Here is a 24,230-nt window from a genome sequence, read left to right on the forward strand (position 1 = left end):
TGTGGTCATGAGAAGGCTTGGCTGAGGCTCAGGGATGTGCTTTCGGCTACCTCGTTGCCCCAGCTGGCAACCTGTTCTCAGGTCTCCACCATAAGGGTCTCTCCATACTGCCACTTGAGCATCCTGACCTGCCATTGGCCTCGCTTAAAGCCAAGGATCAAAGAGAGTGCAATGCAAAGGCATGGGGACTTTAAGACTTCGTGTGTGTGTGTGTGTGTGTGTGTGTGTGTGTGTGTGTGTGTTCTCGTATGTACACCTGTGTGTGGAGGCTGGAAGCCCAGCTTCAAGTATTGTTCCCCAGGATCTGGCTCCTTTGGTTAATGACAGAGTCTCTCATTGGGCTTTGTCAGCTAGGCTAGGCCAATTGGCTAAAAGGCCTCACGGATCCACCTGTCCCTGCCTCCCCCACACCTGGATCACAAGCACAGGCCTATCCAGCTTTTCTCATGCAACGTGACTGCTGGGAATTGAATTGGGGGGGGGGCCCTGCTTGCTAAGGAAGTACTTATTGACTAAGCAATCTCTCCAGCCCAAGCCTCTGCTCCTGATCTGATACTGCTTCCACAAGCCTTGCTTTTTCTCAAGCTTCACATTCCTCCTACCTTAGAGAAAACCTGAAGGTGGGGAGGCTCTTCTTCTCTACATCACAGACAAGAAATCTTGCTAAGCACTGAGCTCATCTTCCTAATTAAATTTGTTTTCTGATGCTCTTACCTTCCTGGAGTTCTAGCCTACATTGCCAAGGGTAAAATCAAATCAAATGTGATTTTGAAAACACACACACACACACACACACACACACACACACACAACTATTTATCACTTGGTACTAGTCCTAAAATTGTGACCTACTGCATTTGTGCATGGAATTGGATTGGTGATGGTGGAATGTAACTAGATGTACCCACAGCTTCCTTCTTAAAGGATATAGCCTGCAAGTCATGGTCTAGATGGTCTGGTTCAAACAGGGTATTCTGTGCCTGGGTGTGAGGCTCAGATTCCATGGCATCCAGTCCAGCACCCTCTTAGATAGTAAGTTATAACTTGAAAGCCTTTGGTGTATGTGTGTGCCCGTGTGCATCGTAGAAGCTCAAAGATAACCTCAGGTGTCTCCTAAGCCATCCCCCCCTCTCCCGTCCCCCACCCGCCACTGCCTCTTGAGACAGGGTCTCTCACAGGCTTGTAAATCACCATAGGCTAGCTGGGCCAGTGAGTCCCAGAGATTTCCCCATCTCTGCTTCTTCAGTGCTGGAATTTTTACAAGCATCTACTATCACACCTGGGTCCATGTAAGGGTTCTGGGGGTGGAATTCTGGTCCTCCATTATCAACTGAGCTCTCCCCTCTGCCAGAACTTTTGTTTTGTTTTTGAGACAATGTATCCTGAGCTGGCCTCCAACCCTGATCCTCCTGCCTCAGCCTGCCTCAGCCTGCCTCAGCCTCCAGCGTGAGACTTATAGGCACCTACCACCAATGCTCAGCTGAGAACTTCAGAAACTTTACTGTAGTCTGCTCCTTCCATGTATCAAATTTCAGTGTATTTGATGCTATTGCAAGGGTATAAGGGGGAGGAAATGTGAAATTCTGTTTGAAGTTGGCCTTGGGGCTTGATGCATTGGAATGATGGAAAGGAAGAGAGGGAGGGGCTGGAAAAATTTGGACCAGGACTGTAGGATGACCTTTCTGCTCAACATTCCTGGAGAGACATGAGCAAATGACTACTTAACCCCAGAAAGGAAACCAATGATAGATAAAAGTCAACTGAGCAAACTAATGAGCTTACTGGTGTTATTTACAGTCATGTGGGTGAGAAGTTATTTATAGGAGCATAGACAACTCCAAGGTTCCTGTGTTACTGGAAAACCCACCCTAGCATGCATAACAACTCAAAAAAGTTACATGCCTGGTGCTCCATTCAGAACTCGAAGGCTGAGTAAAGAGGCTCCTCTCTCCAGCAACTATTACTGTTTATATAACCCTAGGGAGGGAGGCCTTGTGAATCCTGTAAATCTCAGGAACTTTCTGAGCCTTGTAAGCTTCCTTTGCTTCCTGCCTGTTAAGAGATGTCCCTCCAGGATGGAGATTGCTACCAAACAATGCTATTTGCTTTGTGACCACTGAGAAGGGTAGTCCTCAGCACTCTCTTATGACACCACTTCCTTTATACCACACACCAGGACCCCAGCTGTATTCTGGAACATCTCATAGAGATTTAGGTTGGGGAGGAGAGAGCCATTTACTGTTGAGTGTCTACATGAGCTCATTTGTTACAAGAAGCCTTCTACATTATCTTCTTCTTGACCTCTGGAACTGTGCTGGGATTTTCTACAAGTGTGTGGACTACAAACAATCAGAAGGATAATAACAAGGATCTCAGCAGATTAAACAGCACTCTTGACTCTAGTGGTCACAGTCACACAGCCACCCCTCTTAATATATATATTTTCTGAGGAAAAGGAGCCAGGGCTTCTACATTGAGTTAGGAGAAAGCTGTTTGTGTGGCTGAAACTGTTGAAAGGGGGCCCCAGAAATGTGGCTTTCCTGGTAGTGAGCTAGCCTAACATGCACCTTTGTTCCATCCCCAGCGCCACATAAAAACCCAGGCATGCTGGTACACACCTGGAATCCTCACGTGAGGCAGGAAGTGGCCAGGGTTAATGTACCCTCTAGGATATAATCCTCAAGGGACCTAATTTTCCAGATCCTCCCAAAATAGCATCATCAACGGGGTACTGAGCATTCAACATATGCTCAGTAGGGTGCGCTGGGGGGTTCATATTCAATTCTTAGATTGTGATCATGTCTAGCTTGTCACACAGACTTGTGCTATATCCAAGGCAAAGTCAATATCCTAGCATAAGAGCACAAGTTGGAGGCTGGGAAGATGTCTCTGTCAGTAAGGTGTTTGCTATATCAGCATGAGGTTCAATCCCCAGAACCCATGTTTCAAATACAAATTGGCATGGTGATTAGTAACCCCAGCCTGGGAGGCAGAGACGGGTAGATCCCTGGGGTCCTACTGGCCAGCCAGTCAGTCTAGCCTACTTGGTGAGCTCTTGGTCAGTGGGAGAGACTGTCTGAAGAAAGAAAGGTAGAAAGTATCTGAGGAACGACAGTTAAGAATGACCTCTGGACCCCCACCCCCTATACATGCACAACTCACCATCCCCAGATAGTAAGCTCAAACAAGACTGCTTACCAAACTGGCATGTGCTGTGCCTGAATACTTAACCACAGGATGGCCCAGGGCCTCTCTCAGCTACCCACTCCTCCCTATCTGTGGGAGAATCATACAGCGCTACAGCTGCTCCCCAGGGATCTTTACAGATTTGGCTTCTATCCCTCCATCCCTCATTATGGCTGTGTCTTATTTCTCCTCTACTCCTCCCTTACCTTTCCATTTCTGCTTAAGTTCTGGACTCATGGTCTCTGTGGCAATCCAAACACACTGGGCGGAGCCGGGGGATATGGCTCCATGGTTAAGAGAGTATACCGCTCTTAAAAAGAACCAATAGTTTGGTTTCTAGTCCCCAAGCTGGGCAGCTCACACTGCCTGTAACTCCAGTTGCAGGGGATTCAGCACCCTCTTCTGGACTCCATGGGCACTGCACCCACATGTGCACATACACCCCCCCACCCCCATACACACAATTAAAATTAAATCTTTTTTTAAAGTCCTACCAAAAAAATTAATTACCAAGTCCTGGCCTTCACGCTGCCTGGGATGTTAGACGCTGTCTTTGTAGCCATGGTAGACATAGGTGGTAACTTGGCTTGGAGCTTTTGACTCATAGGCAGATGAGGGGTCTTGATCCTCCATGTTCATGATGCGTAATAAAACTCTACAGAGCTGCAGGTGTGCATTATTATGGAAAATCTGCTATGCCTTTAAGAGCTGAATGGAGATGGGCTGAGATGTTGACAGCGACATTCTGTATGGTGGGAGGGTGGAGGTGTTTTCTAAAATTTCAACAGTGGGCATATGTTACTTCCATAATTGAGAGGAAAGTTATAGAAGACGCAGACTCCAGCTAGCCGTGTCTATTAATAGCTTTTTTTTCCCTGTGTAAGACTAGAGGTTACCTGCGTGAGGCTCGCTGTGAGGAAGACTACAGGGAAAATAGTTGTGTGGAATGACAAGTGTGTTCATTTCTGTGAGGTTTTGGTGCGTGGGGCTAAGGCTTAGAAAATATCAGAACATGTCATTTTTGAGATATTCCTTCTCTCCTTCTCTTTCCTCTTCTCTCTCTTCCTCCTTCCTCCCTCCCCACCTCCATCCTTCCCTTTTTTTGTCTCTTCTCTTCCTCTGTCCTCCTTCCCTCCTTCTCTCTCTGTCTCTGTCTGTCTCTGTATGTGTGGTGGTGGTGGGGGGGAGGCAGTTGCTAGGGATTGAACCCAGGATCTCACACATGCTGGGTGAGCACCCCAACACTGAGCTACACCCCCAACTCTGGTTTTTTGGTTTGAGTTGTGTCTCACTAAGTTGCTACAACTGACCTTGAACTCTCTCTGTACTCCAGACGGGATTCAAACTTGGCATACTTCTTCTCAGCTTTTTGAGAGGCCGAGTTGACAGGAGTGAGCTGCCATCGTGGCCTCAATTTTTTTTTCTTTTTAAAATTAACTTAGCTCTTCCCCACACATCTTCCACTCATCACATCTGGCACCAGCTGGATGTTTCTCCTCTAATATTGTGTCAACTTGCCACTCTCTTGGAGTCCTGGATCCACACGGCAGCTCTCCCCTTCTTCCTCTGATGGTGCCTGAGTATCTCTCAGCGTCAGTGTCCATCACCATGCCTGTTAGACTGACAGCGAGCTCCTGAATGCCCAAAGTAATTTTCCTACGTGTGAAATATGGAAGCGGGAGGTGTCTGAGCTGACACGGTTTCCCACCGTGTTGTTCTGAGAGCATCAGCAGTAGTAGCATCATCACTTGGGACTTGTTAGAAGGCAAATTTCCTGATCCTACACCCCAGGACATCAACACTGAAAAACCAGGGAGCCTGGTGTCCGCAGCCTGCGGGTGATGGAGCTTGATCAAAACGGAGAGGCTCTGATTTCGAAGATGTTTAAGGAGCCTGGCATTTGCGATGCAATAGCCAGCCTTATTTACTGTTGTGTCGAAATCTTAGCTTCCTTCTAGCGTGGTAATTTGAGTTATTCCTTATTTATCACATTTTAAGTGTAACTTTTGGGGTTTCTTAAGGGGTTTCCACCCATGAGCCCTTCTCACCCAAGAGGTTTTTTTCTTCAACTAATTGATTAATATTTTTTATGTAGGTGTATGTATGACACAGTGTATGTGGTGTGTGTGTGTGTGTGTGTGAGTGTGTGTGTGTGTGTGTGTGTGTGTGTGTGAGGGGGGGGCAACCCTCTGACATTCTCTCCTTCCACCATGTGGGTCCCAGGGACTCAGAGACAGGTCATTATCACCTATTTGTATATGCCCTGTGTATATAAGTGGATGGAATAATGTACAAATCAAGCATTTGTTTATAATACATCCTGAAGAAATATATCATAGGGGCTTGAGAGCTAGCTTGGTGGTAGGAACTTGTACTGACTGCTCCTGCAGAGGAATTGGATGCCCAGAACAGCTCACGACTGCCTGACTCTGCAGCTCGGGGGACCGACCCTTTTCAGGTCCCTGTAGGCACTTACGCGCAGGTACACATGCCAAACATAGATTAAAAATACATCTTGAAAAAAATGTATTTTAAAACAACTTTTGTACACATAATCATTTTACCATTTATTAAAGGAAAGACAGATTTGCATATTAATGAGATAAATGTGCCTGTTTGTTTTTACACAAGGAATTAAGTCTTAGGTGAGCGTTTGACACTGTAAGACACTGTGCCAAACTTTTTTGATACATGGTGGGAACACTGCTTTGCATAAATGCGTAGTTCAGAAGGAGAAGAGTATGCTGGGGACTGTCTTAATCCCGAGCCAAAATTCAGTGCAACAATTTTTTTTTTCATGAAATTCAAGTCATCAATTTGAAGATCAATTTTTAAAATCCAGTGTTTTAACACCCTACAACCCCAAGTACACTAATTAGATACTTACCTGCTGAGGAGTGACGTATGAAAATCTAACAGGCCTTTGTCTGCGGTGATGAAGCCATTGTGTTTCTGGAAGAGCAGAAGCCCTCGCATGTACGGTGCAAACACCGCCATTCATGACAGGTAGTACTCTCCAATCCGAGCCCGGGCTCCTCGGGAGGCTGGTGAGTGTGGTGTGAAGGCATGCCCAGGGCCCAGTGCATGCGTGGCGCATTCAGAACCAAGGCTTCTGGGAAGTCACACCCCGGACGGATGCATCCAGAAATACATCGAGCTCCTCGTGTGTTTGATTCTTTGTTTAATCTTCTGGCTGTTGTCTGGTCAGCATCCTTTTCCTGTTGCCGGGTTTTTGTGATCCCCACATGCAGTTGACCCTGTCTGGTGTCATAACCCACAGTTTGAGAAGCGGGGGTCTATAAAACACAGTAGTTTCAAATGGTTATGTTTTCTAAAGATTTTTAAAATTACATGTGTTTGTATGGGTGTCTGTGTATGTGATTATAGGAACACCTGGAAGCTAGAAGCATTGGATCTCCTGGGTTAGAATTACAGTAGGCTGTGAGGAGCCTAGGGTAGGTGCTGGGACTTGAACTCTGGTCTCCTGTAAGGGTAGTATGTACTCTGAACAGCTGAGCCATCTTTTCAGCCTCCCATTCTGGCTTTAAAGTATAGAGAAATTATTAACTTTTTTGTATGTTTGTGTGTTCTTGTATCCAGGTACACCTATGTATGCATATTTATTTGCATGTGCATGTGTTTAGAGGCCAGAAGACAACCCTTGGCTGTCATTCCTTGGGTACCAATCACCTTTTTTTGAGTTTTTTTTTTTTTTTTTTTGAGACCGACTTGCACTGAACTTGGAGCTCACTGGCGAGATGAGCTAGTTGGCCAGTAACCGCCAGAGATTCTCCTGTGTCTACCTTCCCAGTGTGGAGATTATAAGCATGCACCACCATACTTAGCTTTTTAAAATTAAACTTATTTTTTTTTAGGTGGGCTCTGGGGTTCGAACTCAGGTCGTCATCCTTACGTTACCAACACCTTACCACAGAGCCATTCCCCAGCCCTTTTGTTAGTTTCTTGGCAGGAAGGGTTAAATAAGAACACCCAGGAAGCCATTTGAACTCAGTACTGGCATAGAACTAGGCCCAGCAGACCGCACCAGTATCTGATGTGGTTGGTTGCAGGAAGCGGTACAACCACATAGCTAATTAAACTATAGCCAACTGACTAGTTAATTGAATAAACTGTAGCCAGTTAAGTTGTTTTCTGTCTCGATTCCATTTTTTTTTCTATAAACACTGTCCAATTGGCAACCACCTCCACTTGGCTGGGGTTAATTCAAAAACAATTTTTAAAATATTTAAAAAAACAAGTTTTAAAATGTGTTGTGTTTTATAGACTACCTCCTCTCAAACTGTGGATTATGACACCAGACGGGGTCAACTGCATGTGGGGATCACACACACACATACACACACACACCAAAAACAAAAACACCTCAAAAAAATAAAAGCAAAAACAAAACAAAACAAAAAAACCAAAAACAAAAACCTGGCAACAGTAAAATGATTCTGACCAGACAGTGACCAAAAAATTAATTAAAAACTAAATACATAACTCACTGAGTTACATCTCCAGCCCATGAGATACTTTCAGCACACATATGGAATAGTTTGTGAACAGTTGGTACATGTTTATAAGCCCAGCACCTGGCAGGCTAAGGCAGGAGCATCCGCTCTGATCTTTGACCTGCTTAATATATAAATCATGTTTTGTTTTTCTTTGTTCAAACTCTGAAGTTTAATTGGTTGGCAGAACTTTCCTTTTAATAGAAATGGTTTTCCAAGCATTAAAATGATGAATGTAAAAGAATTACGTACTTTAAAAGTAACAGAAAATAAATAGACTAGAACATGGCAACTGATATAAATAAATAAGTCATATGTAAAGAGCACTGTTAAGGCAATATGAACATGGTGACTAGGAAAATAGGGATATGAGAGTAGGCTCAAAGGACCACAGAGAGATTGTTTATTGTGATACTGGCATTTGAACTCAGGGCCTTGCACGTAATAGGCAAGCATTCTACCACTGAGCCAACCCTCTAGGCCTTCTTTTAATTTTTTTTTTTTCAATTTTGGAGACAAAGTCTCATGTATTCCAAGATAACCTTGACTGGCTGTGTAGTCAAAGACGGCCTTGAACTCCTGATCCTTCTGTCTCCACTCCCTGGATGCTAGGATTGCAGGTGTGCAGCATTTCAGCCCGTGTGGTGTATGAGATGCTGAGGACGGAACCCAGGACTTCATGCATGCTAGTTGAGTGCTCTACCCACAGGTCTACATCCCCAGGCCATGAGATACTTTCAATACATGTGGGGCAATAGTCTGTGAGCTGGGCGCGTTGGCGCACATCTGTATTCCCAGCAGCTGGCAGGCTGAGGCAGGAGAAAGGGCAAAACATCGAAGGAACAATAATTGAAAAATAACTCGAGAATAGTTTTCTCCCTAATCACTGTTAAAAGGAAGGTTCCTTTGACCAATTAAATTTAGTAGAGCTTTATGTGAACAAACAAAATTGTGATTCAGGTCTGGGACAGACCATTGAACAAGCCTGGCTTTGAAAACTCTAACCCCAATCGCCATCTATCAGCATTTAGAGACTCCAGAGGTGGGGATAGGGGGAGGGGGTGAGGGGGCATGTGGGAGAACATAGAAAACTGGAAGTATAACATAGCACCTGGAATTGGGATGTAGAAAACAATTGGCTAAAACTTCGTCAGCCAGCTGGTCAATTTACAGCTTAACATTAATTGATGTCAGCTTCGGCAGTTAATTCACTGTTGGGGGAGGGGCCTCTTGCGGCCCATGAAGTTCAGTGGCTATGATTAAGTTCTAATTGGTTTGGCTGTCTCTGTGTAATGCAAGCATGTGGTCCATGCTTGGGTTCGCCCCAAGATTTGGTTTAGCACTACCAGTTGCTCTCAAGGGTAAATTAAGGGCTGGCAATACGGCTTAGTAAGTAGTGGTTGCTTGCCACCAAGCCTGATGACCTGAGTTCAACCCCCTGGAACTACATAACGGAAGGAGAAAAACCAAGACCCATGAGTTTTCATCTGGCCTCCACGTGTATACTGTGGTGATGTATTGTGTACCCTAATAAAATTTGCCTGAAGATCAGAGGACAGAACAAGCCACTAGATTAAACATAGATGCCAGGCAGTGGTGGCACATACCTTTAATCCCAGCACTTGGGAGGCAGAGATCCATCTGGATCTCTGTGAGTTCAAAGCTACCCTGGACTACATGAGATTGACTCAGTTTAGGAGAGAAACAGAGCCAGGCCGTGGTACATACCTTTAATCCCCATACCTGGGAGTCATATGCCTTTAATTCCAGCACTTGGGATCTCATGCCTTTGCTCCCAGTACTTGGGAGGCACACGTGCCTTTAACCCCGGCACAAGGAAGGAAGTGATATGGCTGTGCAGAGAAAGGTATAGAAGGCCTGAGGAGACAGGAACTGAGGCCTTTTCAGGCTGAGGAGTCCTAGAGGTAAGTCGTAGCAGTGGCCTGTTCCTTTGTCTCTCTGATCTTTCAGCTTTATGTGGCTCCAGGTTTTTATTAAAAGACTGTTGAGCAATTCGAGCAACAGTATGCGGTTGTACGTGTGTACCGCCGCACAAGTAAATAACTGTAACAATATAAGAAGTTCCTAAATAAGTGAGTTAAATGTGCAAACCTATGTGCCACCAGGGAATTGTACATTGTTTAGAGTGCTTATTGCTCAGTCCGAAAGACTGGAGTTTGAATTCCGGTACCCATGGCTGGCAGCTTGCAAACTCCTGTTAACTCCAACTCCAAAGAATCCAATGCCTACTTCCAACCTCCTTGGGCTGTCATGCTTGAACACACACACACACACACACACACACACACACACACACACACACACAAATGATAAAGACAAACATAAATCATATAAAATTAATTCTGTGTCTACGAATCTATCACCCCCAAATCCGTCAGCAAATGCAGCTGTAAGGGTGGAATATTGTATAATTATTAAAAATAACGTCATCACCTTTTAGTCACTGGAAAAGTCACTCTAGGGATGGGATTTATGGTGTAATTACATAGATGTTCTACTGTTATTATAAATTCATTTATATTCATCTATTATGCAACTCTTTATAGTCATCTGTGAAATCCATTTATATTCATAGAGAAAAGCTGCAGGAAATGCAATAAATATAATGCTACTTGTTATTATTTATATCAATAAAAGTGAAGATAATTTTTGTTCTTTGTACTTGTTTTTATTTCCTGAAATTTCTATAATTAGGTAGTCTGGAATATTTTGATGTTTTTTCCCCCAATACATTTATTTATTTATTTATTTGGGGAGAGAATCATGCACTCTGGCATGTGTGTGTGAGTCAGGGGACAACTTTTAGGGGTCAGCTCTGTTTTGCTTTTTGTGGGTCCTGGTGATTGAACTCAGGTCTTCAGGCTGGGCAGCAAGCATCCTTACCTGCTGAGTCATATTGCGGTCCTTAAGTTAACTTGACAAGTGACTAATCACTGAGTTATTTGGAAGATTCCCCTACCCATTTATTTTTAAAATTAGGGCTTTGCTATATACCACTGACTGGCTTTGAACGTTTTGGGGTCCCCCTGCCTCAGCCTCCCAAGTGCAGGCCTTATGGGCCCGTCTCACTGTGCCTGGTGATTCCGTTTTGTTGTGGATCTGATAAAGTTAACAAAATTTCAAAGTAATAATCCGCATTATAAAACAACTGTTTGTCCTGGCAAAATAAAGAGGAGCTGGATTCGAAGGGCTTTCTTATACACGAAGCCCACGTGGTGTGGTGTGCAAAGCAGAAAACTGATGTCCAAGCATGCAAACACGAAATCCAAATGAATCACAGCCGCCAGATGCCGGGAGGGAAGGTTTAGGTACTGAGTGGTGTTGGCTCAGTGGCAGCTGCCCACCCCAAGCTGCTATGTGGCCTTCAGCTGTGGAGGCCACAGAAAACGCATTGCCAAGTGAACAGATGGGCCTGCGCACATACCCAACTCATGTGCTGACAAGCTCACACTTTAGGAGACTGTCTGAACTCATGTTCTAATCAGAAGAGAAATCCAAAGCAGTTTAAAGGCTGGGACTGTGTTTCAGCTGGGAGAGTGCTTATCTACCACACAAGAAGTGCTGGGTTCGATCCCCAATAATGTGTGTAAACTGAGTGTGATGCCACATGCTTTAAGTTACTCCCATCATGTGGGAGGTAGAGGCAGGAGGATCAGAAATGTAAGGTTATTCTGGCTACAAATTGAGTTGGAAGCCAACCTCCTCCAAACGTGGGCTGGGGGTGGGGCACGGAGGAGACAATTTTAAAAATCTATTTGAAATCAATATTGGCTGTTTTTAAGCCTGTGGCTGGAATGAGTTGATCACTGGCTTTGGCAGAAGGAAGAAAAAGTAACCAAAAAAGCGACCAAAGAAATCCATAATTCTTTTATCCTGTAGAACATTCCCAAGTTATACTGAAAGTCATTTTCTAGTCTTTTAGGTAAAAGCAAGTGTGATTTTCTTTCACTGAGTTGGTTCATCCTCCAAGTGCCTGGCACACAGCGTGGCATATTCTCCAAGTACCTTGCACACAGTGTGTCAAACAAATAAGATTTCTAGAAGGCATAGAATGTTCACGGAGACTATACAAATAGGTGGTACATACCTGTAATCCCAATGCTTGGGAAGCTGAGGCAGAAGGATTGCTGTGAGCTCCAAGGTAATTACATAATAAGACCCTGTCTCACAAAAACAAGAAACGAACAAATCCTCCCCTGCATAAAGAGAGAGAGAGAGAGAGAGAGAGAGAGAGAGAGAGAGAGAGAGAGAGAGAGAGAGAGAGAGGTCTTGTCTTACCCTGGAACTATACTAGTTAACGGTTTATGCTCAGGGGACAGAGGGAGAAGCCAATTGGAAACTGGTTGGGATTCATTGAGATAAATACTCTCAAGCTGAAACAAGGCTGCAGACCACACACTGTAGGGCTAAGTGTGCTTTATTTTTCTGATTTTGACCATTTTAATTTTTCAGGGCTTATTTCTAACTCTTTTTTTGCTAGTGTCATAGAAAGTAGTTTGGGAATCAGGGCTTTTTTCTGGCCACCTTCTGAATTGTCTCATCAGAGAGTACATCCTCTGCTGTTGCTCTGGCAAAAATACCACCAGCTGGGTAGGTTATAAAATACAAAAGTTGTGTCCTCTTGGCCCCAGAGCATGATCAAGCTCTGCTGATGACCCTTTCATAGGCTGTAGAGAGCTGACTTCTTGAAGGCTCACAAGATGAGAAGGGTGAGCCGGATATGTGCATACATGGAAGCCAGAGGTTGACATCTGGTGTCTTCCTGCTTTGGAAACCAGTTCACTCTCTCCGCTGGATTTGGAGCTCACAGATTTGGTTAGACTGGCTGAGCAGTGAGCCCCAGGGATCCTCCTGTCTGGCTTCCTAGTCCTGAGATTGAAGGCATGTGCCACCACACTCAGTCTTTAATGTGGGTTCTGGAGTTCGAACTCAGCTCCTCAGGCTTGCAAGGCAGCACACTTTATGTGCTGAGCCATCTCTCCAGCCTCGTGGAGTCACTTTTATAGAGGCTTGGATGTCCTTTGTGAGGACTCTACCTTCATGACCCAAGGACATCCCAGTAGCTGACATCCCAGAATAAGCACCATGGTGGGTAGAGTTTCAATATATGCATTTAGGAGAATACACAGGATGCTTGAGGTTTTTCAGTTTATCTTACTAGGTTTTCAGTGTCTGCCCTGACTTTGTCTCCAAATTATAGTGCTTTGGTCTTTGTGGCGATGCATACCGTAGTTCGAGCTGTATTGATAAAAACCTGATCATTACTAAAAATATAAGGGGATATTTTATTTTAGTTAAATAACTTACAGGTTTTTTTACTATTATTATTATTTGACAGTTTTATGTATATATACGTGTACACAATGAGTTTTAGTCACTTTCACACACACACACACACACACACACACACACACACACACACACACACCGCCATTCTCTTTCATCCCTCTCCCTCTTCCCACTGGAACCCTCAGCAGGTCCCTCTCCTATTTTTTTCATCTTCTGTGGTCAGCACACTGAGGTTAGAGTTGGTGGGGACTTACTTGCTAGAGCAAGGGCAGCTTGCTCCACCCCTGAGGAAATGACACCCCTCTTCCCACAGCCACTAACTGCCAATAGTCCCTTGGGAAGGGGTGGAGCCCTGTGGCCCCTCCCCCATCCGTGATGAAATGTTGACAGGCCGGATCTTGCTTGAGCAGGTGTCCTGTGCATAACCACAGATGTGGAGAGCTCAGGGGTGTCGTGGTTGTGCCATGGCCAGAAGGCATCCTTTTACTGCGTATCTATCCCTCCTCTGGCTTTTACATTCTCTCTTTCCTGCCTTCTCCGACCTTCCCCGAGCCCTGGAGGGGGGTAATAGAGCTGCTTCATTTAGAGCTGAAAGTCCACCAACATTTGTTCTCAGGGCTTCGGTCATTTGCAGGTTTCTGAACTAATCACCAGCTGGAGCAAGAAGCTTCTCTGGTAAACGCTGAGCTCAACATGCATCTGGAGTTAGGGCCCAGTGGATTTTACAGTCATGAATATGTGATTGCTCCCATCAAATGTCCTTTGAGTCTGTGATAGCAGAAGCATGTGTTTATTCTCGCTTCAAATAATTGTCATGATGCAGTAGTCAGCTAATTTCCCAATATTAAATAAAGTCAACATTGCTAGGATTGGTAAGACTCATCACATCAGGTCATTTCTTAACACTGAATTTATAATGCAATTTAAAACTTTGATTTACCATTGATTTTGATTTTTTCATCATCCATATTCATAATTAATGTGTCATCATTTAGTCTTGAGCCATAGTTATCCTAGCATGATAAAATTAATTTGTTTACTTTTTAAGGTTGTTTTTGTGATCTATGATAATTTCCATATACTGAGGACTTTATGAACTTGGGTTTGAGTGCCTGATTCACATGGGGCCTCATTCTACTGGAAACATTATTTCTTTGTTTCAGTTTTTGTTTGCAGACAGGATCCCCACATGTAGCCCCAGTTAACCTTGAACTTGTGTACTTTTCTTTATTTGAGTCAATATCTCACTCTATAGCCCAGGCTGGCCTGGAGCTCACCATGGAGCTTAGCTGACTTCAAACTTGCAGCATACTTCCTGCCTCTGCCTCCTGTAGAGTGGGGTTACAGGTGTGAGCTGCCACACCTGCTTGAAACACTTCTTCAGTAAGCGTTTTTGTTATTGTTGTTTTGAGACAGGATTTCTCTGTGTAGCCTTGGCTGTCCTGGAGCTCACTCTGTAGGCCAGGCTGGCTTCAGACTCCCAGAGATCCACCTGCCCCTGCTTCCAGACCGATGGGATTAAAGACATGCACCACCATGCGTGACCCTTTAATAAGCATTTAAAGTTATTCTCCAGTCTGCTTTAAAAAGGTATGCTGGTCTCAGGAAGTCAACAGTTTCTCAAACTATATTGGCACAGCACACATTTTTTGTTTTTATGATACTTACTAATCAAGATGATTGTTGATTTTAGTGATTGGGGGAAAGTACACTTTTCTATTTAATGGATAATTCTTTATTCTTTTTGCTTTGTGTTTGCTGTTCTGGTATCTTGAACATTCATCTTCTTTTTCTCTGTCTTTGTGTCTTTTTCTTGTGAGTGTTCCCTAAGATTCTCATTAAAGCCTTAATTTATTTAATTTTTATTAACTAAGGGATTAGTGACGTGTGTGTGTGTGTGTATGTGTGTGTGTGTGTGTGTGTGTGTGTGTGTGTGTGTGAAGCTGGGAAGAAATCCTGATGGATTCTCCGGGACAGAAACAACTGTGATATGAAGAGGACAAATGCAGGCTTTAGGACTGACAGGGAGTCACTAAAAAAAATATGAAAATGTATGAAAAAATTATTATCTATTTATTATTATCAAACTGATAATTAGCCTTTTTAATCCCACATAATTTTTTCATGAATATTTCTTTTTTGACAACAATCCTACCTAAATCTCCTTTTTCTTTTTAGTTGTTTTGGGTAGACAAACCCTTATCTATCCACTTCCTTTAATAATTCTGTATTTCGGGGTCTCCTCTTTGTAAGAATCATAGTGTCAAATCCATTTTTATGAGCCAGTGTGGGATAATCTGATGGAGGGGTAATCCCCTGATAGTTCTCTCATATCTACCACTTATTCAAGGTTCAATGTCTCATGGACACAGCTTTGTTTTAAGCTGGTTTCTTTGTTTTTCCTCTTTGGCTTTATCGATTGCTTTATGTATTTTATCCTCTAACTTAATTAGAATAGCAGCCCTTCTCACTATAATCCCTCTACAGCTGCTTGTTTTTACCTTTGTCTAATAGGTGTCTAAAGTTACATTTTTCTTATATAAAGTCAAAGAAAACAAACAAACATAACTTTCAACTTCCTAAAAGGAAATTTGGCTTAAGTTTACTACTTTATCTGTTCCCATTCCGTGGTCTGCTTTTTAAAACTGAAACTCTGTAGATTCATCTGCAGTGGCAAAGACAGAGCCTTATCTACTTTACCCTATCTCCTTTAATGCTATCTGCATTCGTTTCTCTTCCTGTTACTGATAAAACACTAACAGAAGTGACTTGAAGGAGAAAGGGTTGATTTGGGCTCTCTGTTCAAGGGAACACAGTCCATCATGGTGGGAGAAGCATGGCAGCAGGAGCCGTCAGGCTACTGGTTACATTGTATCAGGAAGCAGCTACTGGTTACATTGTATCAGGAGGCAGAGAAGGCAGGTGATGGTTGTAGTCAGGGAAAATCAATATTCCTTAGGGAGAAGACTATTGGGAGGTTGCTCATGTCCCAGTGGATGACCACCACTTATGTGCATGTGGGAAGTGCTAACTAGACTTGGGTTGTTAGTAAGAAAAATAGAAAGGATGTGAAGCTGGGAGGGAGAAGAGTGGGGGATGACAGGGAGAAATGGGGGAGATAGCGGTGGAGAGAGACTGAGGAAGATGCCTGGCCTTGACTTCTGCCCCCCCCCCAGGCATACATTCATGAATTTTATTATTTTATTTTATTTTATTTTATTTTATTTAGAGTTAGCAATAGCAAGTGAATAGTGGTTGGCATTCGAGGAGGCTAGAGTGACATGGATTGTTTTATGCAGGGGGGATGTGTGGAACCATTGTGCTTATGTGCTTATGACTTGGTATCTTGATTGTGATGTCTTCCTCAGTCTCTCTCTGCCTTGTGTTTTTGAGACAGGATCTTTCTCCGAACCTGGAGCTCACCGATTAGGCAGGAGTAGCTGGCCAGCGAGCCCCAGGAATCCTCTTGTTTCTGCCTCCCCAGTGTTATCAATACAGGTGTGTGTCACCATGCCTGGAATACTTATGTAGCAGCTGAAGGGCTGAACTCAAGTCCTCATGCCCGAGTGACAAGTACTTCACTGAGGTGACAGAGCCATCTCCCTGGCCTGTATACAGTTCACAACTTTCGTGCAATCATAATTGAAAATAGAGCTAGGAAATGGAATGCTTGCCTAACATGCATGCGAGCCTGGGTTCAACCCTCAATGTTGCATATATGTATGTGATCCTACACACACACACACACACACACACACACACACGTACACGCACACGCATCCTACACACACACACACACATGTACACGCACACGCACGCATGCACGCACACACGCACACACATGCACATACACACACACACACACAGAGGAATTTCTGGCCTTTTCTGTTACACACTCATCGCTTGCTGACTTACAGGGAAGAGGTTTCTTTTGCCTGGGAGTTAAGAGGATCGAAAAAGAAAAAGCAGAGTGGCTCCTCACTGTGGCAGTGGCAGTGCAGGGCTGCTTGCTCACATCTAGATGGACCAGAAAGCAGAAAGAGGGGGCTTCTGGGGCTCATCTGCTTTTTGTTCCATTCCATGTCCTTGGCACAAGTAACAGTGCCTCCCACACTCACAGTGGGTCTTCCCTCCTCAGCTAATCCTCTTTGGAAACTGTGGAGGCCCAAATTACTCAGGATCAGAGAATCTGAGCTTACTTTACCCAGCAGGGCTGCATCAGGAGATGGTTTGGTCACAGGTGTGTTTACCAGGTGTTTGGAAGGAGCTACACTTGGCTGTATGGTGTGCTTTGATCTTGCAAGGGGGGGGGGTCTTTTGCTTCTCTCTTGGCATGTTATAAAAAGCCTTTTAAATAAACCGTTGAGGCTGCTGGGTATTGATCCAGGCCCTCCAGAAGCTATCCTGTGTTTCTTTCTTCTTGTCAACTAGGTCTCTCTTTCTATCTAATATTTTCTTATCCCTCTCTCATAAGAACCCTTCAAAAGGTGGGAGCTGACCTCCCACAGGAAATGTCCTTACAAGCATACCAGGCATGTGTCTCACTAATGTCCTAGACATTTCTTAAACAATAATAACAAAAGCCTCTTAATGTTTTAACTATGTGTAGGGGTGTGTGTGTGTATGTGTGTGTATGTGTGTGTGTGTGTGTGTGTGTGTGTGTGTGTGTTTGCATACAAGTATGTGCATGTGAGTGCAGATGTCTGAGAGTGCCAGGAACTGGCATCTGATCTCCTGGAACTGGAGTCACAAACATTAATGAGCCACCTACCATGGGTGCTAGGAAGTGAACTCCGGTCTTCTGGAAGTTCAGGGAATGTACTTGACCACTGACTCATCTCTCTTGTCCCCACCAGACATTTATTTTCTTTCTTTCTTTCTTTCTTTCTTTCTTTCTTTCTTTCTTTCTTTCTTTCTTTCTTTCTTTCTTTTTTTTTTTTAAAAAAAGAGTTATTTTATTTTTAATTAAGTGTATGCATGCATATTTGTGTGTGAGAATTTGTATATGAGTGCAGGTGCCTGTGGAAGTCAGAAGAGATCATTGGATCTCCTGGAGCTGGAGTTACAGCTAATTATGAGCCATCAATTGGGTGCTGGGAATCAAACTTCAGTCCTCTGCAGTCTATGCTCTAAACCACTGAGACATCTCTCTAACCCCAGACATTGTCCATGAGTTAATTTTTGTATAAGGTGTGATAAAAGTCAAGGTTCTTTTTGGGAGAGTGTCTATGGATGCTTACTTTTTCAACACAATTTGTTGAAATAGCCCGTCGCTTCTCCATTGAATTGCTTTGACAACCTTGTAAAAAAATCAATAGAGTATTTGTATATGGGTCTATTTCTGGGGTTTCAATTCTGCTCCATTGATTCTTATGTCTCTCTCTGCCTATACTGTGCAGCTTAAGTTGCTGTAGCTATATATTAAGCTTTCATATCAGATGAGAGTTTCCACCCACTTTATTCTTCCTCATCATGATTGTTTTAGCTATTTTAAGATCTATCATCCTATATGAGTTCTAGGGTGAGCTCGCTCACTCTACATCTCTTTAAACTTTGTCCACAAAATTTTTGTTGAGATATTAATGGAAATTGCCTTCAGCCTATAGATAAAGTTGGAGGAATGTGTGTGCTGATTATTATGAGTCTTTTTCGATCTATGAATTATCACTCCATTTATTTAGTTCTCTGATATCTTTTATTCAGATCTTATGTTTTTTTGAGTGTATTGATCCTATAGCTACACTAATACATGTATGCCTAAGTTTTTGGTCTTCTTTGTAGAATGTACCGTGGTCATCTTTTATAAATAGAAATGTACTTGGTTTTCATGTTGATCTGGTTTACTTGATGATGCTGAGTACCCATACCTTTGTTCACAGTAATACTGCATAGAGCTGAGCTGTATTCCCAGGTCAGAATTTTAGAAAATTGTTTTTATTTATTTATTTGTTTGGTGGGGGGGGGGCAGGGGTGAGGCCAGAGGACCTTTTCAAATTTTGTTCCTCAGATGTCATGTACCTTGTTTTTCTCAGACTCTCAGGTTCTCTCATTAGCCTGGCACTTGCCAAGGAGGCTAGGCTGGCCAGCCTGTTAGCCCCAGGAGTCTCTACAGTATGGCATCATAAATGCTAACCACCATGCCCAGGTTTTTTGTTTCTTTGTTTTAAATGAGTTTTAGAGATTGAGCTCAGATCCTTGGGTTTGCAAACTAAGTACTTTACCAACTGAGCCATTTCTCTGGCACTAGAGAGTTATTTTTAACTGACAAATAAAATTATGTACAATTTAATTTACAACATTCATGATATTCTGATTCATATGGTGTATATGAATATATGTGTGTGTCTATGTCTACATACACATAGACACTCATTTTGAAATGTCTAAATTAAGTTACTTGACTTATCCTTAACCTTCCCTATTTAACATTTTTCAATGACTAAAGTCATTTAAAATCTGTTGTCTTAGCAATTTATGTATGCACATCATTATTAGTCATGGTCATCATGTAGTACAATAAGTATTTTTCTTTTTCCACTTATGTATGCATGTTTGTGGGCACGCCTGCACATGCACATGCATGCATGCATGCATGGATGTGCGTGCATGTGTGCGTGCATGCATGCATGTGTATGTGTGTGTGTGCACATGTGTGCATATATCTGTGGAGGCCCAGGTTGTCAGGAATCATCCCCCATCGCTCTTCCACCTTATTCCCTGAGTCAGGACCTCTCAATTAAAACCAGAGCTCACTGATACAGCTAGTCTCACTATTTAGCTTGTTCTGGGGATCCCTCTTCTCCAATTTCTGAGGCTGGAATTAGAAGTGGGCCACCATGACACATGACATTTATGTGAACTCTGGGGCTCTGAGCTCTGATTCTCATGCTTGTGTGGCAAGAGCTTTAACCACTGAGCTCGCTTCCCAGTCCCTATAGTTCTTTTTTTAAGTGTGCACGCATGATTTTGTGTGTGTGTGTGTGTGTGTGTGTGTGTGTGTGTGTGTGTGTGCAGTACCATTGGAGGCCAGAAAAAAGTATTGAATCCCCTGGAGATACAGTTACAGGAACTCTGAGCTACCCAGTGTAGATGCTGGGAACCAAACTCAAGTCCTCTATAAGAGGAGGAAATAGTCTTAACTCCTGAGCCATCTCTTCAAGCCTCTCTTCTCATTTTTAGATCTTTACTATGTATCCCAGTCTGGCCTGGAACTTGAAATCCTCCTGTCTGCTTTCCAAGAACTGGGGTCATACTGGGCCACCACATATAGCTAGGTTTCTTTTCAGGGCTGAATAGTTTCCCACAGCCATGCTGAACCCACACATTAGAGTTTTAATAGATTTTTTAGTTAATTCTTTAATTCCATATAGTATATTTTGATCATATGCACCCCAACTCCTCCTGAACCACCAACTTCGTGTCTTATTATTTTTCATTCACTAACATGTTGACTTCAACTGGTACTGTTCATATACTTCTGCACGCACGGTCATCCACTAAAGCATGGTTGACCCACCAGGATCCACACCCTTAAAGACAAGTTACTCTCTCTACCCCAGAAGCCATCAGCTGTCCATAGCACCTCAGTTATGAGTGAAGGTTCATGAACCCCTTATATTCCATGATGGAGTGTTCACTGGCTTGAACTTGTGTAGGCAACCACAGCTGTTGTGAGTTTAGGAGTACTGCAGTCATGTCGTGTCCAGAGCACATTGTTTTTCTCTAGTCCTTCCTGACCTCTGGCTCTCACGGTCTTTCTGCCCCCTCTTTCACGATGTTCCGAGCTTTACGGAAGGGGTATGATATAGACGTCCCATTTGTGATTAACTCCACAGTTACTTATTCTCTCTGCACTTTGACCAGTTGTGAGTTTCTGTGTTAAGCACCATCCAGTGCACAGACAAACTTTTCTGATGTCATCTGAGAACTGCAATAATCCCAGTTCAGTCCTGGCCCACTCGCTGGGTCACCAGCAATAGATGGAGATACTGGGAGATGTCATGGCAGGCTTTTTTTTTTTATCCAATGGTGGTTGGATTTTTGTCAAATGTTGTCTGTTGACTGATAGGATTACATTTTTCTCCTTTAATTTGTCGATATTACAATGAGTTTCATTGATTGCAGGTCAAGGGGTGTCGGCTGGGGAATGGAACCAAGGGCCCTGTGCCTCTTAGACAAGTACTCTACAATTGCTCAGTGGTAGACTACTATACCACATCTCAGTCCACACTGGTTGGGACTTTGACTGTTGAACTGATAACAAATACTATTTGATCATGATGAATTCTTTTTACACACTGCTGGGTTGATTGTGTGAGCATAAATACTAGGATTCTTATGTCAAAGCTCATGGGAGGCACAACCCACAGCTTCTTGTCAGTCTTTCTTTTGGTTCTTTGAGACATGGCCTCACTTTTAAGCTCAGGAGAACCTGGACCTCACTTTGTAGCCCTGACTGACCTTGAATTTGCAGTCGGGTCCTTCTGACTCAGCCTCTTGAGTGCTGGGATTGCTGGCATGCTAACCACAGCTGGCTTCTTCTCTTTCCTCCTTTTCCTCTTTCCTTCCCTTCCTTCTTCCCTCCTCTTCCCTTCTTTCTCCTGTTCCATTTGCTTCTTTTTTCTTCCTTCCCTTCCCTCCTCCTCATTACCTTCCCTCCCCTTCATTTTTCTTCTTTCTCCTCTCCTCTTCCCTCCCCTCCCCTTCTCCCCGTCTTCCCTGTGCTACTATTTACCTGGTTTCATAAGGTCTCAAAAATAAGTGAGGAAATATTTCTGTCTCTACTATTTCGTTGGGGAGAACATAGAAGATTGTTTATGGTGGAAATTACATTAAATTGGTGTTAATTCATGTTTGAATGAACGATTTCCTCACAGAAAGCAGCTGGGCTTGAATACTTCTCATGGTGCCTTTTCGGCAGCTTTTAAACGACAAACTCAATTTCTTTGATGATTCCAGCTCTCCTCAGATTGTGCCATTTCATCTCTCTGAATTTTAGTAGGTTCCTCTGCAGGAACCGGCCAATTCGGCAACATTATTGAATTTCTGGGTGTAAAATTGTCCACAGAATTCCCTTACCCACTTGAGTGGTGGCAGGATTGACTGCAGTATTCCCAATCTCTGAGCAAAGTTGGCAAATGCCCGTGTGCCATGGCATGATGAGTCCCATTATTTTGATTGCTAACAAAAAAATTAATTAAAATACATTTTATTGTTGGTATTAGTGTTTGGTGTTTTTTTTTCCTCTTTGTACTTGCTTATAGTTTGCCAATTTTAGTCATTTCTTTCAAAGACCTTCTTTTTTCTCAATCATTATCCCGCCAAGTTTTGGGGTTCTACCTTTATTAGGTACTTCTTTTTGTCCTTAGTGTTTTCTTTTTCCTAAGCTTCATTCTCTTCTCTTTCCAGTTTCTTAAGGCAGAAACTTGGATCTTGGCACGAGGCAGTGTCTTTGTTTTTGTTCAGCTCCCTGTCTTTATTTTCATCTAGGTGTTTCCTTTGGACCATGCATTTAGAAATGTTATCCCAATCGGAAGTTTCCTCGTGTCTAGAAAATTCTTCGGTTGGCTTCCTCCCTTCCCCTTTTCCTTTTTAATCCTCAGGCATGCTAGGTAAGACTTCTACCACTGAGCTGTATAGCCCCAGACTACTTTTACACCTTTTCTTCCTTCCTTCCTTCCTTCCTTCCTTCCTTCCTTCCTTCCTTCCTTCTTTCTCTTCTTTAGACAGGGTCTCACTACGTTTCTCAGTGTGGTCTTGAACTCACTCTGTGGTATAGGCTGGTCTAGAACTTGACATCTTCCCATCCCAGCCACAGGGCACCTGGAGCTACTGGACCTCTAGTGTCTTTGGTTATTTGTCTTAAGTGTGTTTTCATTCTGACCAGAGAACATACTTGGTGACTAGTTGCTCTATTGTGGTTTATTTCATATCCTCCTATATGATCAATGGTGAATGTTAAGGATGACATTTTTTTCCCCCTTTTGATACTGGGGTCTAAACCTAGTCCCTTCACATGCTAGGTCCTCTGAAGCTGGATGGCTCACTAGGCCCATACAGAGACATGTTATAAAACATATCTGTTTCTGCTGCTGGAGGAGTATTCTATATGTGTTAGTGGGGTCTTATTGGCTAACTATGCTTACATTCATACATCATGAGTCCTTGTCTCAAAGAAAATCTCCAGATGGCGTATAATTTCCAATAGGTTAAAAAAATTGCCACATAAATAGCTGTTGCATTGTTTATGAAATGATGACAAGAGTTTGTACGTATTCACTACAGATGGAGTTTTAGATTACTTTTGATTGACTGTTGCCTGAAATCACAGATTTAGAACTGTTCAGGTTAGTTGTGTCAACATAAAACAACCAAGAATTACCTGGGAGAGGAGGGTCTTAATGGTAAATGGCCTAGATTAGATTGGCCCCTGGGCATGTCTGTGAGGAACTGTCTTGATTGTTAATTAGTGTGGGAGACCCAGCCCATTACAGGTGGCACCATTCCCTAGGCAAGTGAACTTGAGCTGGGTGTGAGTTAAGAAAGTTAGCTTTCAGATATTTTTCTCCTTGCTCTTAACTGTGGGCGTCACGTGACCAGCTGAGTTCCTGAAATGATGGACTGTGGCCTGGTACTGTAAACAAAATAAACCCATTTTCTTTCTCTGCCTTGCTTTGTCTCAGGGTGTTTGTCAATGCATTATAAATGAAACCAGAACAAGAACCCATGGGCACAGAGGGCTCATTGTATTAACAGGAAAAGTATAAGAAAGGAATGTCACTTCATCATCTGAGAAGCAGTACGCTAAACAGCATTAAACAGGATCCCAAAGGAAGGCTTCAATTAAGCTAACCCTCATGATGATTCTCAAGGGGTGAATTAGAATGAGTCATTTCTGCTACGAGAACGTTGACTCTTCCAAACAGTCCAGCCATCCCGCTCCTGAGCTACACATCCAAAAGAAACAAAGTCAACAAACTAAAGCCACCTGTGTTATCGCTGCTACCCTGTTCACAGTGGCTGCAGGTTTCACAGTGGATGATGCTTTCCACGTGCTTTGCGAGTGGAGACTATCAAAATTCTCTGGCTTCACTGATCAGGGTAATGTTTACTTTCCGACAGTAGCCATCTTCCTTTCAAAAGTGTGGTGTTCTTCTTTTTTCTTCTTTTTTCCCTCCATAATCCTTGTTGTCCCACTACCCTGGGATTTATATCAAAGTC

At 43.2% G+C, this 24,230-nt stretch overlaps 1 protein-coding gene across 4 annotated transcripts in view; it reads left to right on the top strand.

Moving 5' to 3' along the window:
• Window positions 1-24,230, top strand: part of Caln1 (calneuron 1) — a 490,142-nt gene that overhangs the window by 313,784 nt on the left and 152,128 nt on the right. The gene's annotated exons all lie outside the window — the stretch shown is intronic.

This window comes from Peromyscus leucopus, chromosome 23 (genome assembly GCF_004664715.2).
Source record: "Peromyscus leucopus breed LL Stock chromosome 23, UCI_PerLeu_2.1, whole genome shotgun sequence".
In the NCBI taxonomy this organism is placed as follows: Eukaryota; Metazoa; Chordata; class Mammalia; order Rodentia; family Cricetidae; genus Peromyscus; species Peromyscus leucopus.